At 40.3% G+C, this 19,182-nt stretch overlaps 1 protein-coding gene across 2 annotated transcripts in view; it reads left to right on the top strand.

The window, feature by feature from the left end:
- Window positions 1-719: 719 nt before the first annotated feature.
- calcr (calcitonin receptor) overlaps window positions 720-19,182 on the top strand; it is a 140,365-nt gene continuing 121,902 nt past the window's right edge. For both annotated transcript variants that reach the window (XR_004558306.1, XM_034161519.1), the window contains exon 1: window positions 720-821. The gene's annotated coding sequence lies outside the window, so the exon portion shown is untranslated. The remainder of the gene's footprint in view (window positions 822-19,182) is intronic.

The following is a 19,182-nucleotide window of genomic DNA, read 5'->3' as shown; positions in this document are numbered from 1 at the left end:
GGTAAATATAACACATAATTTCTTAGAGCCAAGTCAACACAACCCAGAGGAAAGGATTCTGCACAAAATTAGCTGCTGCAGACACTTGTTCCTTCTCTCTCTCTCTCTCTCTCTCTCTCAACACGTGGTATTGACATTACATGTAGCTCAAGTTGAGCTTGTCAGTTATTTCATGCATGTTATATATATATATATATATATATATATATATTAAAATAGAGCTGGAATATATATTTAATTTACAAAATCCTACTGCAATGATGATAATACCCATCCAAGCAAACTACATTGCTTTTAACAGTTTATTCAAATGAGTTGTGCACGGTCAGACTGTAATGTGCATGGTGAATTCTTCAGTAAATAGACCCTTTGCATCATGTCTCCATCCTGCTGCGGTTTTTGGTCTTATTGGTCGGTGTCGGCGTCCAGAGGAGTGTCCAAGCTGCTCCGTGGAAGATGCTCCGCCACGCCATGAGAGAGGAAGATAAGGCGAGGAGGAGCTCCACGCGCACGCTGTCAGACGCACTTGGATTACCGGCCAGTCAGCTGTCAGTGCGCACAAAAGGCGCACCGCGGAAAAGCGCGCACCGCCGGTCGTCCGTTAAAAGGCAGATGCACGGACAAACCCACGGCACTAGTGGTTTATGACTGATTATCTTTTTTTTTTAATATCTCCGTGGATGAAAAAAACAACAACTTTTTTTGACATCCTGTGAACCAGGAGAGCAGACAGTGGGGGTCTGCGTGGAAAGGACGGCGCGCCTCGAAACCACAGCAGCTGTTTCTCTTAAGTGGGGCTTTTAAAAATCTGTTGAAGTGAGGTAAGACACTGCATCTGCTGTTACTTTATCAGTTCCAGACCACCTCACGTTGTCGGTTTATGTCGCAGCTGGATTTAGACTCTGATTTGACCGAAAGACCGTGCGTAAATCCACGCCGGCCGTTAAGATCGGGACGATTAAGCACGCAGAATGTAAATGCAGTCAGTGCCAGTGATGCGGCTGCAAAACCAAGTCCAAACCGAACCACTGGATTTCATGTCAGCAAGAACAACATGCAGTGTTTTAGTCAAAGGAGGTCCTGGGAAAGGCAAAACGTTTCAGGTTGAACTTGTGCAGACTGAATCCTGCAACATCACACATGGGTTTCCAGTTCTCCATAGTTCCTCTCTGCATCGCTCACACAGCCTCACAAGATGATTAAAGGTCATTGCACTTGACCTTTCTGCACGTGCTCTTTTAATCACACAGCTGTGCAGTCGCTGTGGATGGAGGGTGCAGATGTCATGTACCCAATGCACTGTTGACTTTGCATGCGAGTTATATTTCCACATTCCAAATCCACATAGGTTTTTCTCTCAGACTTTTTCCACACCCCCCTCATGCATCCGTCCTCATATTGATTACATTAACAAATTCATGGCAAAGGGAAAAATAAGCATTCCTTCATGGATCCACCAGCCCACAAGCAAAATAAGGAGCCAGAATGATTGCCGGTGCTGCTGCAGTTCAAGCCCGAGTATAGTGGCAGAAACAGAGCAGAAGCTGATGTGCCTTGCCTTGAAGATGTCTGTGGCTAAATTGGGATTCTTCTTTGGGGATTCCTTTGTGTTTATGTAACCGTGTTCAGAGCAATGTGGAGTTGGATTCGACTGCGTACAATCGGGACGTTGACATACAGACCAAGATGAATAGAAAGATGGAGAATGAATGGATGGTGCAGACGGAGTGAGACGTCTCCGCTGCCCTGCAGTGAATTGGGCTGGGTTGGCGACGTGTCTGGCTGCTTTCTGAGTCTCAGAGATAAGTTTGTCATTCATCATCCCAAAAGCTTACTGTCAGTCTGTGCCGCTGTCTGGTCAGAGAAAGGTGAGTGTGCAAGCACGCGAGCAGCAAATTTGCTCCTGAATGAGGAGGAGCATGGAAAGATGAAACTGAATATAAAGGATGGGCTTATGTTTGGATGTTGGGCCTCAAATTGAAAAATGCAGCCAAACTATGTGAGGGAAGTGGATTCCAGTGAAAGGAGGGAGATGAACAGCAAGCATGCACAGTTGTGAAGTGTTTTGGATTTGTGCACCAAGACGTGGGTGTAATTCTATGACATGTACAGGTCCAGTGGTGTGAGAAAACATAAATGCACCTTTTCATGCACACTTGTTTATTAGCTACATTCTCATTTCCATTAACCTGAATTTGATGTTTTACACAGACATGCTCTTTTTTTGGGAGCAAGAACAAGACAAATTATTATGATTATTATTTTGTATTACACTTGCGAAGGAGCTCTTACACCAGATTAAAATGTGATTTGAATGTCATCCGTTATGACTGCTGCAGGAATGATTAGAGCCAGTACAGGTTTGTCTGTTCACATTATCGGCAGAAGAACCTTTTTTTTTCTCAACAGAATTGATCTTTTTGTTTTCACATTCATGCTTTTACAGGACTTATATTTGCTCATAAAGCAGCCACATAGACACAGATGGATCTGAATCAGATTGAAAACAAAACCAGATATGGCACATTCACACTAGGAAATGTCCAGTCAGATCAGTAAGACTTTTACAGCAATTACATGACTAGAAAAACAACTGAGGTCACATCTTGGACCATATGACAGAGAGAAAAAACAAAGTGTTGGCATGTTCATACACAAAAAGACCAGACCAGTGCCACATGCAAACACTAAACAAAGAAATCATAAAAAACAAATGTTATTAATAATAATAGCCAATTTCACAGTTGGTTTACGCTTATATCTTCACCTGTGGTTATGAACTTTGGGTAATGGCTGAAAGATTAAAATTGCAGATACAAGCATCAGAAATGAGATTCCTCCATTGGGTGTCTGGCCTTACACTCCTGGGCAAGCTAGGGAAGTGTGGGATGAGCTGCTTGATCCCAGCCACCCATCGTCATTATCAGATTTGACAAATTCATGCTCTACACAAAGATCACTTTCATCTTCCATGCAAAAAAAATCAGATTCACATCACTTAGAGCAAATGTGAATGCTGCAGTAAGTGGCTGAAATTTGTGGTGCATTTGTCTGCGCATGATCCAGAACACAAGTTCCTGGGTGTTGATGCCTCCAGTGTCTGGAGAAGACTAAGGTGATGCTTGCCCTTCATCCACCTGCAGCAGATAGATGGTTACTTTCAAGAGGTGGGGATAGACCTGGGTGGTTGCCATCTAGGTGTCATGGATGTGGCAAAGCATGGCTCCAAGGCATGCGCCAAGATTTGAAGCCACAAAAGTTCACTTTGTGTTACGTACACACAGAAATTCATATTCAGGTCGATTTAGGTGTTGATGTGAACACTGCATTAATTAGGCCAAATGTGATTCAAAAAATGATTTGAGCAAGGTCACGTCACAAGGAGATCAGATTTTATTTTACATAGAAGATGAAGCAAGTCCTGATGCCCATGCAAAATGAATGAAGCAAGGAGTCATTTATTCACTCAAAATACCTCTTCAGTTCACCTCATAATTTGAACATGATCTCACAAACAAATAACAAAAACCTTTGATTCAGGTCATTTCAGGCAGTAATGTGAACACAGTGATCATCACACTCACTGTTTCTGTGCTGTCTCTGTCTCTCACACACACAGACGAGGTCATGTGTTTTCAACCCATCGCACATGAACGGTCAGCAGAATATGTGTCAGTTCATAATTATAGTTCTCCATAGTGCTTCATATGCATGCGCAGTGTCCCAAAATATAAATAATAGTTAAAGTGATATTTAGGGTCACTGACCACTGACACTCTCGAAAAAAAAAGTGCTTTTATAGATTTACATGTTGTGAATATGAATTTCAGTCACACATGATCAAAATGTGTCCAAATAACATATTAAATTATGTTCTTTGGACACATTTTGATCATGTGCAGCTGATGTACATATTTAAGTAATGTTTCGATTTTTTTCCCCATCGTGGATCATGGAGCTTTCTGGTTTCTGGACAAACAAATCAGAGGAATCATGAAGTCAGCACAATTACAGTCCAACCTGAGTGGAAACAAACCAGCTGTCTCCTTCGACCTTTACATCCATCTGGATAATCTCCGCAATTTTGCTGTCAAGAAATTAACTACTTGCGTTGGCCGCGTTGCAAACTTTGAAGGAGGAATCAGCCGAAAATGTTGGGAGAAACGGCGTGATTTGGACTCGCAGTAAAATGTCACACATTACGGTTAAAAGTTTCCATTGCCAGAGCTCAGTCTGGTCCAGTAGTGTGGTTAAACTTGCCTGTCATATAACAACTAGGGGTCAGAGGTCAGGCTCGGCTACTTAATTTAATGCTACCAGACGAACAGCGCAGCTGCTTGCAGAATGAGAAACCACACAGACATTTACACAATAAGAAGAGAGTCAAAACAGAAATTATGATGTGCGCTCCCCTGTGCTGAAGTGTTCATATGTGCGGCACAGCTGCAGCCGTCGTGCACGACACCGTTCGCGCTGCAGACTGCAGCTGTCAGCTCTTTTTGTTTGAATTACATTTTGGCTTTATTCGGGTGATTGTTCTTGTTCCTGCTTTCTGCGATTACAAGAGGGATGTGATCTTGTGAAATTTAATTTCATAGTCATCTGTTACATTGATCTCGCCGCTCCGTTCAGCTATTTATTAAATGCGGGTGCCTCAGTGAGCAGCTTTGGAATAATAGTACATTGCAACATTTATTTGTGATTTGTGCTGGTATTTTGTTGTCAACCAAAAAGAATCTTCATTTCAGTTTACAAATGGGATCTACGAGAAGAAATGTTGCAGTATTGCTTTGTGAATACTGTACTTATATCAGTAGAGGGTGCTACAATGGAGTAAGTGGCTAAGTAAAGAGGTGTGCCAGTGGCGGTTCTTGAGGATCTTTCGAAGGAGGATGGGGGGGGGGGGGGGGGTAATGATTATTTAGTGGTGGGTCAACAGATATTGTGGTAATACAATAATAATACATATATCTAAATAACTTTACTGCTGCTACTATTACGAATAATAAAAGTCTTCTTCTTTTCACTACTCCCTTTAAGGATTGCCACAGCAGGTCAGTTTTTTCCATCACACCCTGTCCTCTGAATCTTCCTCTGTCACACCAATGGCCTGCATGTCCTCCTCAGCACATCCATGGTAAATGGACTGCATTTATATAGCGTTTTTACTGTACCTCTGCTTCACACAATCAAAGCGCCTCACACATCAATGCCTCACACTCACCCTGATGTCATGGTGCTGCCATACAAGGTGGCCACTACACACCGGGAGCAATTAGGGGATTAAGGACCTTGCCCAAGGGCCCTTTGTAATTTTCCAGTCAGACTGGGGTTTGAGCTGAGGATCCTCTGGTCTCAAGCCCAACGCTTTAACCACTAGACCATCACCTCCTCATCCATAAACCTCCTCTCCTCCTCCTGCCTGGTGACTCCATCATCAGCATCTTTCTCCCTATATACCCTGGGTTACTCCTCTGTACATATCCATAACATCTCAAAATCATCTCCAAACTGCTCCTCCTCACCTGTCCCTCTGATATGTTCATTCCTAATCCTGTCCATCTTCATCACTTCCAAAGAGAATTGCAACATCTTCAGCTCTGCCACCTCCAGCTCTGCCTCCTGTCTTTTTGTTAGTGTCACCATCTCTAAGCCGTACAACATAGCCAGTCTCACTACAGTCTTGTAGAGTTTCCTCTTCACTCTTGCCGATATTCTTTGGTCATAAATTACTCCTGCCATCTTTCTCCACCCACTCCACCCTGCCTGCACTCTCTTCTTCACCTCACTACTAGAATCTCCATTAGTTTGGACAGTTGACCCAAGTATTTAAACTCATCTACTTTCACCACTTCTACTCCTTGTAACCGCATGATACCACTGGGCTTCCTTTCATTCACACACATGTACTCAATCTTGTTCCTACTGACTTCCATTCCCTGCTCCTCAAAATATTCCCTCCACCTTCTCAACACAGTCATTTGTCAGCACTTTACCATCTGTATCTTTTACCACACTATAAACATGAACAAGTTAGCATAACTTAAAAATAATGAGGCAATCAATTTCCACAAAATTTTTGAGTTCATAAGCTTAAGTCAGTTGTTCCCAGAACTTAAAAGCAGGGCGCCATCTGGTGGTGGTGGGCCAGCAGTACCTCCTCTTCAGCGGCCCACACAACACATCTTCTTGTACTCCTGTCTATACTTTCTTCATCTCTCCGACTATCCCAATTATTTTTTGCCAACCTCTTTTCTCCTTATGCTTTCCTGAACATCTTCATTCCACGAACCAGTTCTCCTCTTCTTCCTTCTGCTGTCCAGATGTCACATGCAGTACCTTCCTAACCATCTCCGTCACCACATCTGCAATATTTTTCCAGTTGTCCAAAATTGCTTCCCCTCCATCCAGTGCCTCTCTCACCTGCTCACTGAATTTCACACAACAATCTTCCTCCTTCAGCTTCCACCATCTGATCCTTTGACGAGCTCTGACTATCTTCCTCTTCTTCAACTCTAAAGTCATCCTACAAACCACAATTCTATGCTGTCTAGCTCAGTGGTGTCCAAAGTATTCCAGAAAGGGTGAAGAGGGTGCAGGTTTCCCTTCATTGATGAACTCATCCCATCTGCTCAAAGTGATGTTAAATCAGTGAAATCACCCGCTGGAGTCAGTGGCTACAAAGAAAACCTGCACCCTCTTGGCCCTTTCTGGAATGTCTTTGGCCACCACCTTACAGTCTCCAATTTATTTTAGCTTGCATTTCCTACAAAGAATGTAGTCCTGTGTGCACCTTCCTCCACTGCTCCTCCCTTTTCCTAAAGTATGTATTAACCACAGCCATTTCCATCCTTTTTGCAAAATCAACTACCATCTGTCCTTTCACAATCTTGCCCTTGGTACAATATCTACCCATTACTTCCTCATCACCTCTGTTCCCTTCACCAACATTGAGGTCCATTGAGGTCTGCTCTTATCACCACTTCATCAAACTCACTCCCAAAAATCTTCTTTCTCCTTCATCTCACAACCTACCTGTGAGGCATATGCACTGATGATAGTCATCATCACCCCTTCAATTGCTAACCTCACACTTATCACCCGGTCAGACACTCACTTAACCTCCAACACACGCTTAACATACTCTTCTTTAAAATGACCCCAACACCATTTCTCTTCCTATCCTCACCATGATAGAACAACTTGAACCCACCGCCTGTGCTCCTGCTCTTACTTCCCTTCCACACACAATATGTCTACCATTCTCCTCTCCATCATGTCAGCCAGCTCTCTCTCTTTACCAGTCATTCTTGCCAATATTCAAAGTTCCATTTCTCACTTCCACCCTTCTAGTTTTCTCTCAACACATTCTCCTCCTCTTCTTCTTCTTCATCCAGCAGTAGGCCAATTTCCACCATCACCCTTTTGGACAGTAGCACCAGTGGTGATCGTTGTTAACCCGGGTCTCGATTCATCCAGTATGGGAATTCGATTTGTTCTCTGCATATTTATCTTCAATCAATCAATCAATCAATTTTATTTATATAGCGCCAAATCACAACAAACAGTTGCCCCAAGGCACTTTATATTGTAAGGCAAGGCCATAAAATAATTACGTAAAAACCCCAACGGTCAAAACGACCCCCTGTGAGCAAGCACTTGGCGACAGTGGGAAGGAAAAACTCCCTTTTAACAGGAAGAAACCTCCAGCAGAACCAGGCTCAGGGAGGGGCAGTCTTCTGCTGGGACTGGTTGGGGCTGAGGGAGAGAACCAGGAAAAAGACATGCTGTGGAGGGGAGCAGAGATCAATCACTAATCACTAATCTTGGCTTGTTTTACGTCTGATGCCCTTCTGGACACAACCTTACTCATTTATCTGCGCTTGGGATGGGCACTCAGAATGTACTGGTTGCACATCCCATGTGGCTGAGTTACTACTACTACTACTACTAATAATAATAATAATAATAATAATAATAATAATTGATGATGTGCAAATGTGTAAATAAATTAAGCACCTATAATGTGCATGTTGTTAATTCACACAATCAGTACAAAGGCGGAACCGTTGTGAAAAATTGTAACAACAACCAGCAGTAGCCTCGGTAGCCACTCGTCCCACATTTTGCAAATGAAGGAAACTGACTTGACTAAAGAAATCCACATATAAAAATGATGATTTGTATGAACAATAATCCTCATATTTGGTTGACTTTTGTTTTTTCTTCTTTTTTGGGGGGGGGGGGGGGGACTCCTACCTTGCCTTCAAAAGACATTGTGAAGTTTTTTTTTAAATTTTGTACAAAAAGAATGACTCAACATCTCTGAATGTCTCAGAGAGAAACCATTCCACTGCTCCATCTAGGCTTGCCTCGGTTGAAGCTTTTTTGCAGCCAAGTGTCCAGATTATTGCGGCAGATATGATTGCCCCCTTTTCTTCGTATAAACTAACATTCAGGGACTTCCGGGATGACGAGGAGCCGAGTAACAGCAGAACTTTTGAGCTCCACGACGGTCCGTCACCCCCCTGACAAAAAACTACTAAAATTCAAACGAATGTTTCATAAAAATGTCAGGGGGCAATAAGAAGAAGATAAGAACGACTGTACAAGAAACTGCGAAAGACAGAGAAGGTACGCTCGCGGAGATCACGGAAGCTAACCCTGAAGTTAGTAAATTAGCTGAAAATACGACCATGGATGCTATTCAAGCTAATATTTTGGCAGCGCTGAAGAATGTTCAAGATGACATTAAAAGAGAGTTTAACGACAAAATTGACTTTCTTAAAGCCGAGGTGAGCGCTTTCAGAGAAGAAATGGCAAATCGCATGGATGGGCTCAACGCCGATTTAAACAACGTTACACAGAGAGTCGAGGAAGTCGAGCAGAGATTGGCCGACATGGAAGAGTTCAGTGTTGATGTTAATGATGCATTGGAGCACACATTACAACTGCAGATGGATCTGCAAACAAGATTGGTGGGCATCAATCTCAGACACGCAGAAATAATATTAGAATCCATGGGATTGCGGAGGAGGCTGAAGGAACAAATATCCAAGCATTCATGGAAAATTTTATAAAAGCAGAGCTCGACCTCCCTGAAGCCAATTTGGCAATACAGCAATGCCACCGCTCACTCAGCTCCAAACCTCCACATGGAGCTAATCCTAGATCCATCGTGATCCACTTTCTTGAACACAGGATGAAAGAGTTAGTGCTCCGCTCCGCGTGGCGTAAAGGCAACATTCAATTCAGTGGAAGACGGATTTACTTTGACCAAGATTACCCAAGTGACATACTGTTCAAGCGCAGAGCTTATAACCATGTGAAAAAAATACTCAAGGAAAAGGGTTACCGCTTCCAAACTTTGCATCCAGCCAGACTACGTGTGCTCTTTGGCACGGACGGAGACAGCGCTATTTACAACAATGTGGAGGATGCTTCAAAGGACCCGGAGAGAAGAGGGATTTTGCCATCACGATCAGAAAATATAACGGATGAGACAGTTGCACCGCCCACCGGAGCAAAGCGACCTAAATTCATGCGAATGACAAAGAAGCAGAGCAAAGGAGAGCTGATGAAGAGTATCCAAGAAAGACTGAGCGCATTTAAACGGAACACAGTCTAATGCATTGACCTACGTAAAGAAGAATAGTACAGCTGAACTGTAAAGTGAGTTCTAAAGACGATTGACGGACCGTTGGAGAAAGAGCTTCCTCACCTTCTGCTGTCACAATGGACAAGAGGGGCGGAGGGACAGCGCAGAGAGGGTTCCCCTATTTTTATAGGAAACTCCCTCTCAACATTGAAGGTGGACTTTTCCTTCACCAATGGAGGTCACATATGTTCAATGTTCGTATCTTTTTTTTTTTTTTCTCTTTTTAAGCAGACCCTTTTGTGTTATTTGGAGCATCTATTAGGATATAATTTATATTTTGGCAATGTTAGATAAGCAGAAATATACAGTCGTCACTCTTAATGTAAATGGCCTACATAGCCCTATCAAAAGAAGCAAAGTGATTGCAAAAATGTAAAGAGAAAGATACAATATAATATTTTGGCAAGAGACGCACCTTTTGGCCACGGAGCATGAGAAAATACGTAAAATGGGCTTTAACAATATGTATTATTCTTCCGTTAACAAAGGACGCTCAAGAGGAGTAGCTATTTTAATACCAAATAGAGTACATTTTCAGTGTACCGCACAGATAAGTGATAAAGATGGATGTTACATATTAGTAAAAGGTCATATAGATAACAAAGAAGTAACATTATTGAACGTATATAGACCACCAGGAAAAGATAAGAATAAAATTAAGAGAATATTTGACCTTATTGCGACAGAAACATCTGGAGTACTTATATGTGCGGGGGATTGGAACACTTGTCTCAACCCCTATATCGATTCCTCTAGTAAAAACAAAAAGCTCCAAACCGAAACAAACCTTATCAAAAAAATGCTTAATGAATTAGGGTTAATGGATGTATGGAGAAATCTATATCCTTCCGGAAAAAGTTATACATTTTACTCACACTCTCATCAAATACATTCAAGACTGGATTATTTTTTTATGTCAACGTCGGATAAACACAGAATAATAAAATGTACCATAGGGGTTAGAGACGTGTCTGACCATGCAGAAGTCTGTCTGACACTCCATTTAGATAATGATAGAAAAGAATCCCTAGGGAGGTTTAATACGAGCCTCCTTAAAGACGGAAAATTGTTAGATTTCACGAAAAGAGAGTTTAAAGACTATATGGACCATAATAACAATGAGGAGACCTCTCCTAGCATTGTATGGGATGCCTTAAAGGCAGTGTTAAGGGGTAAATTAATTATGTGGTCCTCATTAAAGAAAAAAGAAAAAGAATGTAGTATCAAAAAAACACTCGACAAACTGAAAAAATTAGAAATTGAACATATCCAAAATAAAGACAATGCCATTTTAAAAAGGATTGATGAAACAAGACATAGTTTGAACAAATTATATGAGGACCAAATAGAAAAGAAAGCCAAATTTATGAAACAAAGCTATTATGAAAATGGCCCAAAATCAAATAAACTTCTTGCATGGAGAATACGTAAACAACAGACGGATAGATTTGTGAACGGGGTGAGGAGCCCTACTGATAATAAAATGTGCTATGATTTGAAGAGTATTCAAAAGTCTTTTGTAGCATACTACCGACAGCTGTATGCTCAGCCACATCTACAGAACCCACAACTTATAAATTGTTTTCTTTCACAGCTGGATTTATCATCTATAGGAACTGAACAAAATGCCATTTTAAATAGTGAAATAACAGAGGAAGAAATCAACAAAGTTATTTCTAAATTAAAAGGAAATAAAATGGCTGGAGAAGATGGTTACCCAGCAGAATGGTATAAATACTTCAGAGATCAAATAACCCCTTGTCTCAAAAAATGTTTTAATTATATTCTAAAAGGTGGAAAGATTCCACCTTCTTGGAGAAGAGCAGTTATATCTGTAATTCACAAACCTGGTAAAGACAAAACACAATGCGGTTCTTATCGACCAATATCCGTTTTAAACATTGATTACCGCATATTTGCGACAATATTGGCTAAAAGACTCGAAGTTCTGATTCCAGAACTGACAGACGCTGATCAATGTGGTTTTGTACATGGCAGACAAACACACGATAATATTAGACGGGCTCTTCACCTCATTTATAACATGAAAAGATTAGAATCTGTTGCAGTTAGTTTCGACACTGAAAAAGCATTTGACTCTGTCAGTTGGGAATATCTTTACCTAACCCTTAACAGATTTGGTTTCAATACAAATATAATTAACTGTTTAAAATCATTATATGAACTACCTTCGGCCAGAATTAAGATAAATGGGGACCTTTCAGATACTGTATATTTGGAAAGGGGCTGTCGTCAAGGTTGCCCCCTTAGCGCTAGTCTATTTGCACTTTTTATTGAACCCCTGGCTCAGGCTATCAGAGAACATAAAGACATCTCAGGTATCGAAATAGGAGACACTACATACAAAATTTGTTTATATGCAGATGACATCCTCTTGACATTAACCAATCCGACGACCAGTTTATCCAATCTGTTGACACTACTGTCTGAATACGGTTCATACTCTGGGTATAAATTAAATTTATAGAAAACACAAATTATTACCTTTAATTATCAACCACCCATAGAAATTTCTAAAGAGATAAATATCAACTGGAAAGGCAACATTATTAAATACCTTGGAATATCGATACCAAAGGATATATCTTCACTTTATGATGAAAATGATAGAAAATACACAGCTAATATTAAAGTAGACCTACAACGATGGGCATTAAAACCAATGAATATGTACAATAGGATTGAGACAGTTAAAATGAATTTATTACCAAGGTTCCTTTACCTATTTCAAGCGTTGCCAATTGAAATAACTTTCACACAATTTAAGGAGTGGAACAAAATGTTATCAAACTTCATATGGGGAAACAAAAAACCAAGAATACGACTGCAGACTTTACAATTACAGAAAGAACAGGGTGGTTTAGCCTTACCATGTTTAGAAAGTTACAATAAAGCTGCGCAAATACGAATATTGTTGAACTGGTGTGACCTTAGATATGAAGCTAAATGGAAAAAGATAGATCAAACGTATTTTGATATACCACTACAAGCTATGGTTGGTGACAAACCACTATTGAAAACATATTCAAAATCTTGTTTGATCCCTCCTTGGATAAAATCTCCAATGAATGAATGGATTAAAATACTTAAAAATAAGAACGTTGAATTCAAAGCTAAGATATTACGCTGGCCAGCTTATGATTCCGAATTTTTGCCAGCCAAAATTGATAGCAGGTTTCAACAATGGCCACAGGAGGGCATAACGAGCTATTGGGTCATAACAACAAAAGGTACACTGAAAGGTTTCTCTGAGCTTTTAGATAAACATAATCTGAATAGACATGACCTTTTTAGATATTTTCAACTAAGACATTACTTTAATAAGAAAATTAAATATGAAGGAGAAGAGGAGTATTTGGTGAAACATTTCCTTGCGGCTTGTAAAGGTAACGCACCAAAGAAACAAATAACAACAATATATAAAGGTGTACAAGCACTTAAGAATATTTCTACTATGTATATTAAAGAAGCATGGGAAAATGAAGCCAATATCATAATAACAGAGAAAGAGTGGCTTGGTATATGCAAAACTGTTACGATTACTACTGGTTCTGGTTTTTGGAGGGAATTTGCATGGAAGACTGTAACACGTTTTTTTTGTCACACCACATATCAAAAGTAAGCAGTGTAACGACCCCGTAAAAGCCTATTGTTGGAGAGAATGTGGACATACCAAAGCAGGACATTTTCACATACTCTGGGACTGTGTGAAGATCGCACCCTATTGGACAACGGTGATAACAACAATTCAAAACATTATTGGATTAACTGTGTCAAATGGATTTATTGAAATATTTTTGGGATATATCTCTTGTGAATTGCCTAAATCACAAAAATATCTTTTGTCTATCTTGCTGGCTGGAGCAAAAAAAGCGATTACTAGGAAATGGCTGAGTAAAGATGTACCTTCACTCCACGATTGGGTTAATGTGGTTAACGAAATTCAAGAAATGGAGAGGATGACTTTTTCACTGAGATTGTCTGTCGAGAAATGTAACAGATATTGGGAGAAATGGGAACGATTCACTCGTTCACTGAATCTTTAAAAGATGACGTACTATATAGTGTGTTATACATTATCACTATATGTTCATATAGTTGATGCCCAATTTTATTTTCTTTCTCTCTTTTTTTTTTTTTTTTTTTCTTCCAAGAGGTCTGCTTGTTATTACCATTGTTCCATTTGCATTTGTTAAATATATAGGAAAATGGTTCAACATCCAAAAATAAAAATAAAGTATAAAAAAAAAATAAACTGTAACATTCAGAGTTGACGCACTGGAATAATTTTGACTCAAAGTCTCCAGATTTGGCTCTGCCACTCGGCACTGATGTATCTGTCTGCACGTGTGTCTGCAATATGTCTAGATGATGCCACAGATGTAATCTTTTTACAGGGAGAAATTTGCCCTTTGCTTTTGCACCAGATGCTATTTTCTGCTTATGCCAAAGCAAATGCAGAAAGATCATTGCGTTATAGATTTAATAAGTGCTGAGTACTTTATTTGGAGTGACTGGCTGAGCAGCATAAAAAAGTAATCTGGGCATTTATAAGAAGCAAACCTGCCTTCCTAGAATACATACATTAATTAGATTATTAAAGTTAATTTCCATGTCTAATTTTATTTGATATTTCTTATTCACTTAATACTTTCTGTCCTGTAAACAAGGTTGGGTAGGATACTTTGAAAGAATACATGTGGATTACATGTATGTATGTACATACATTTGGATTACTTGTAATCTGATTACTTTTGGATTACATTTCAAAGTAATCCTACCCAACCTTGCCTGTAAATGAGCTGTATGTTGAACGGAACCTATTTAATTTCTTTTGTAAATTTAATTACCGATGTACATCTTGATCATCACCTGATCTTGCCATGCCAAACCTTTTTAGAATCCGGCATGTTTATGCTTAAAGGTGTACCACCACTGGGCTTTTTAAGAGTTGCGTCATAAAAAGAATTTTCTTTGGCACCAATTTAATTTATTCCTTAGCATTTAAACAAGGGATTCATGATATGACATCGCCAATATGATAAAAATTTGTGCTGTCTGGAAAAGTTAATAATTAATTCTGGTGAAGAGGAAAAATTTAAAACAAAGATTTTCCCACAAATTACTTTTGGTAGGGACCATAGCAACCTCATAGACAGTGGCGGCTGGTGAAAAACAGTCTTGGTGGGGCTGCTGTGCCAATAGATTCCCTTGTCTTGTCCAGTACAGGCATTCAAGTGAACAGTCGGAAAATTACTACAATTCCACAATAATAATTTCATGTCCTTCTCAAAATCAGCAGTTTTACAGATAAAGTTAACCATTTACAGCTATATTAGGCCCCATTTCTACTTTGGAAAGGAACAGTATCAAATACAACACTCAAGTTCTTGAGCAAAGAACATTTCACCATTTGACACCAATTACACACATAGTACACCAAACTGTACTGAACTGCCATTATCTTCAGACAAACAGATCCTGGGGTTCACAGTGACACCCCCTTAACAAAATAGAAAATATCACCAAATTTACACTCTTTAAAAACATGGAAAAATTCTTCAATTGACAAAAGAACATTATGAACATACGACAATGTTCACACCAACTTCAGAGAGAGAAAATGTGTGTGTGTGTGTGTGAGTGAGTGAGTGAGTGAGTGAGTGAGTGAGTGAGTGAGTGAGTGAGTGAGTGAGTGAGTGAGTGAGTGAGTGAGTGAGTGAGTGTGACAGTGAGAGTGTGAGAGAGAGAGACTGTGAAAGAGAGAGAGAGAGAGAGTGTATGTGTGTGTGTGTGTGTGAGAGAGAGAGAGACCGAGAGAAAATTAAGGTAATATTTTGCATGAACATTACTGAGTGGAATGGAGGCAAACTAAAGAAGCTTGAAAAACTTAAATTAAATAACTTGACTAACTAATAACACCAAAACCTTTAAATTAAATTGGTTAAAATTAATTAACAGTGTAGAGGACAAAGCAAATTAAGTATACAAAACCACTTAATTAAATGCGTTGCTAAACTTGGGTTTGTCTGACTATAAGTGTCTTGTGTGAACTCAGTGGCTGAGTTAGAATTTCTTTAAAAAAAAAAACATGCAAATTGCTATTTTAGGCTTTTGTTTTGTTTTTAAACTGAGCAAATAATTTGTTTTAGAGTGTGGAATACTCCAAAGAATATTTCACTTCTGTGAACTGATCCTCATAACGTGTAAAGTGAAATCAAAATACCAGCATGGCTGCAGCTTTGAACACTGTTACAAACAGCCCCGGCCTCCCCTATTACCATTATAACTGGTCTGCTGTCCCAAAAAAGATCACAGCTTTGACCCCCTAAAACAAATTAAAAAAACATCACTCATTCGTTTTATCTAAAATTTTCACCCTCGTTTCCACACCAGGAGCAACATTCGGGAATAAATCCGAGCAGCTCGTCAGCTCACCTGAAGAGGTGGATTCGCTCCTTTTCATCCGCGCAGATCAGCAGCCTCCGTGACGTGTGCGCGCTGACAGTGTGAATGAAGCCTGACACGGTTTATAACGAGACAGACAAACGTCTCTCCTCCAACCGGGATGTGCAGTTGTCATTAAACCACGAGAAAGATCTGATGTGCGCACCTCCATGCGCCTCCAAAAGGATCCCCGCCAAACTTTGGTGTCATTGATTTGATTAGTTTTGTCCCGTTTTAAACCTCCGAAGAGTTCTTCAACTTACTCCAGCAAAACACACGGAGACAAAATAAAAATAAATAAATATAACCCAAACGTCGTCATCACCATCATCTCTTCCTGACTGACTGACAGCAGCAGCTGCAGCGTCTCGTGTATCACTGACTGTAATCTAACGTTCCCGCATTTTTGTAGCAAGGGCTAAAATTCCGGCGCCCCAAAGCCATTAATTTTGGCAGTGTTGATTTGCCAAATATTTATTAATTTTCCCTAGCAACTACATACAATTGGTTATTTCGCTGCACTTCAAGGGCGCTTGAATGATCGCCCAAGAGGAGGAATGATAACGTTCTCTGCTTCTGTCGGTGGAAATGCACTGTTGAATGAGTCAGTTGGAGGAAGTTGTTGTGTGGGCCGCTGAAGAGGAGGTACTGCTGGCCCACCACCACCAGAGGGCGCACTGCTTGGAGTGCGGGCTCCAAGCACGAGAGGGCGCCAGACCCAGAGGAAGTGACAGCTGTCACTCATCACACCAGCTGTCACTCATCTACACCAGTACTTAAGCCGGACTGCAACTCCACCTCCCCGCCGAGAAATCGACTACCGAGAGGTAATTTCTCTGCTGACTCATATCGTTGAGTAATTTCTGAACTTCTGTTGCAGCCGGTATCCTGTGGTGTTCGCCCTTATCTGGGGAATTGGCGTGTGGCGTGACGACGACGACTGCGCCACAGATAAGTGGTTAAACAAAGAGCTGCACGAGTGTGTGATTCGGAGGTGGAGGTCCTCCTCCTGACTGTGTACAGACTGTAGACCACTGAGTGTAAGGGCTTACACTCATTCATCTTGTCTCTGCTTTTTGCCAGCAGTACCAGGTTCGACAGCCGAAGACAGAGGTCACCTGGGGACTCGGGACTTTGCGGCTCCGGTGTTCTTCAGACCGTTGGTGGTGGAGGCCGTGTGGGACGCGGCCTCTCTCTCGTCGGGGTCTTCTATCTTCGAGCCTGCCCACACGTCACCTGGTGTTAATTGACTTTGCAATTTCTGTATATTTAGTTGTGTATTGTCACAACATTAAATTGTTACCTTTTGGCTTACTCATTGTCCGTTCATTTGCGCCCCCTGTTGTGGGTCCGTGCTACGACACCTTCCCAACAGAAGTGTTGTTTTAATTATTCATATTACATGTAGGCACATACTATTAAGTAAAACTGACATTGATAATACTTTTTAAATATATATTATGACTTTTCCTCTCCACATCTAGGAGGGCAGCACCCTAGCGCCCCCTATGGGCTAGCCGCCACTGCTCATAGATCACATGGTGGCTTCCTCCAACTTGCGTGAGGGATGCTGGGAAGCACATGGTAACAGCCAATCAAGGTAGAGAGGCATGGTGATGTCAGCTGGCTGCTAATTCAAACAAACTAAACCAAGATGGCAGAAAGTGCTTTGAAATATATTATTCCTGTATAAATCTAAAACATTTCTCACATTTTGTTTAAATTGGTGAGAAATAAACACTTCTAAATCTAACAATGCTGTGTTTGAAACCAGAATACACCTCTGAAGTGATTTATAAAACATCTTATTTATGTTAGCATACACGCATCGCATGCAGTCAAAGGCAATTTCCGGTCATTGCAAAACCTCATACACACACTTCCTCCTGTAGATGGCGTTAAAAATAAAATAAAATATTTGTTTGGAACTCCACCTGGGTAAATATGTTCTCTTGATTAAAATGAGCTGTAATTTTACAACTCATTACAAAAATAAACCTACATTATAATGCTTGGATTTCAGTAGAAACTAAATGTAGTCATTTTTTCTGAAACTTGAAAGGCCGTTGTTTTAAACATGCTAACATTGCAGGTATTTTTGGTCTGTTTTTCAGGATTTTAGAGCTTAACCCTCTGGGTCAGACGCCGTCATATACGATGGCTAAGACCAAGCTTTACTAAATTATAAATAACTTTTTAATGATATGAGATAGAAACTTACTTTTTTTTTGCTGAAAAGTGAACTCCTTTGACTTTCGAGCCAGCCATCAGCCATCTTTGTACTCCTCATAGAAGCTGTGTGATGACGTGCAATGTGAGTGTCCAATCGGAATCAGTTCACCGTCACATGGTTTTCCAAAATCCAATCGTAGGGCAGATTTACTTCATGTGAAAAGCCAAAGATTGTTTTCAGGAGTGATATGTTACTAGTAGGCCCGTTTGAATAGCTCCCTGGGTGCTCCAATGAGTACATCCAGTGTGCCCTGTGCCATTACGCACAGCGATCAGTGAAAGCAGATAGAGCAGACGGAGAGCCTCTGATGACAATCTCACATGCTCAAACAAAGAGTGTGTAACTATCAGGATTGCTCCACTAGTTTGCATGTGAATGTTACTGGATAACTCTGTTGCTTTCTCTGCGTAAAGCACTGTTTACCATATTAATGGGCAACAAAACGCATAGACCATTTTGTATATATTGTTCAAAATGTTCATTTGTGTTTATTGTTTGAACCTTTTTGTTGTACAGTCTTTCACACAAGACCTCAAATTACCTTTATAAAGTGTCAAAACAATTGTTTATTATAGTTTGCTGTGTGTTTTGAATAAATGTGTGTGGAAAATTATTTTCCACTTTCCTTTTTTCTTTCTTAGTTTTGATTGTAAACCTTTATTACACTTATAAAACACAACAAAAGTATATATATTATGAAAGCACAGGTTGTCCTGAAAAAAAAGAGACATAAAACTTGATTGTGGGATGCAGAGAGCTGTTAACAGCAATAATAAAACATTTATGCCAGGCAGTGAACTGTCCAAAAAATGCCCTTGGACCC

Source organism: Thalassophryne amazonica, chromosome 20 (genome assembly GCF_902500255.1).
Source record: "Thalassophryne amazonica chromosome 20, fThaAma1.1, whole genome shotgun sequence".
NCBI classification, from domain to species: Eukaryota; Metazoa; Chordata; class Actinopteri; order Batrachoidiformes; family Batrachoididae; genus Thalassophryne; species Thalassophryne amazonica.
Note: the sequence above shows the minus strand (reverse complement) of the source record. Positions and strands in the feature narration are given on the sequence as shown.